The sequence below is a fragment of the Cyprinodon variegatus genome, unplaced genomic scaffold, assembly GCF_000732505.1.
Source record: "Cyprinodon variegatus isolate N-32 unplaced genomic scaffold, C_variegatus-1.0 Scaffold191, whole genome shotgun sequence".
NCBI lineage: Eukaryota > Metazoa > Chordata > Actinopteri > Cyprinodontiformes > Cyprinodontidae > Cyprinodon > Cyprinodon variegatus.
In genome coordinates this window covers 776,362-777,505 of record NW_015150644.1, presented here as the reverse complement: position 1 = coordinate 777,505, position 1,144 = coordinate 776,362, and the positions used below count along the sequence as shown (strand labels likewise).

The 1,144-nt window shown below is 33.2% G+C and overlaps 1 protein-coding gene across 1 annotated transcript in view; it reads right to left on the bottom strand.

The window, feature by feature from the left end:
* LOC107087687 (glutamate receptor ionotropic, NMDA 2C-like) overlaps positions 1-1,144 on the bottom strand; it is a 54,405-nt gene that overhangs the window by 2,711 nt on the left and 50,550 nt on the right. The gene's annotated exons all lie outside the window — the stretch shown is intronic.

Here is a 1,144-nt window from a genome sequence, read left to right as displayed (position 1 = left end):
TCAGGTTAACTGAGTGGATGAGGTGAAGTGCTTTTAATATAAATATTTATTCTTGTTTGTCTTTTAAAGCTGTGTAACTGTGATTGAAAGGCAGTCCTATAAATACGATAGTTGCTGATCATGCACTTAGCATATTAGTTTTTTAATTTACCCAAACATCTTTATTTCCCATTCAAATCATGGTTTGCTTCAGAGTGCAGAATCTCGACTTTGACCAGAGCTGATACAGAGATGAAGCTTTTTAATGGAGTTATTTAAATTCACTTTCTAAAGGATCATGACCATCTCTTTCTTTCCCCAAATACCTATTAAATTCTCTTTCCCCGACAAGGTAGTTTCATATTTTTGTTTGTTTTTATCCTCAAATTACTATTATTACGGAATCATTTGATCTACTTATGCATTTAAATGTTTTTTTTTAATTGTACCTTCGGAGTTTGTTAGTTTTGGTGAGCGTACTGTTTAAATATTTCATGAAGGTAGAAAATCTTAACACAGACCCAACAAACATTTGTTTTAGAATCATATAATTGTTTCCTTGTTGGTTACATTGGCTAATCCTAACTAAAAGTATCTTTGAATTGTCTAAAAAAATTTTACAAACACACTTTTTCATGGTTTTTTGATAATCTGTTTATTTATTCATTTAAGTAGCAGCTGATGCTGACACATCGCGCATCCGCACATTTTTAACTCTGATAAGATCAAACCGGCTTATATTAATTCAATTCAATTCAGTTTATTTATATAGCGCCAATTCACATCACATGAAACAAGAATTCAAAAAATATGCACTGGACTTGGTTTCCAAGATTTGAAGACGTTTCTCCACCTCTCCAGGAAGCTTTCTCAGTTCAAATGTCTGGATCCGCAGTGAGTTTGAGTCTTATATAGACAAAGCCTTGTAACGCTTGGAAACATGCAAATGGTAACCGATGAGTGGGTCGTGGGGGTGTGGGGGTCGATAATGATTGATATTTGATTGGCCGAATTTAGGTGTTCAGGCTGACGTAGAACTAACTGGCCTGCACAAAATAACGAAAAAAACAACAACACTGATTTTAAGACAGGATTTTTATAAGAATAGAATTTTTCTAACTTTTGGGACAATATCGTCTGATAAAGAGTATATTTATATATATAT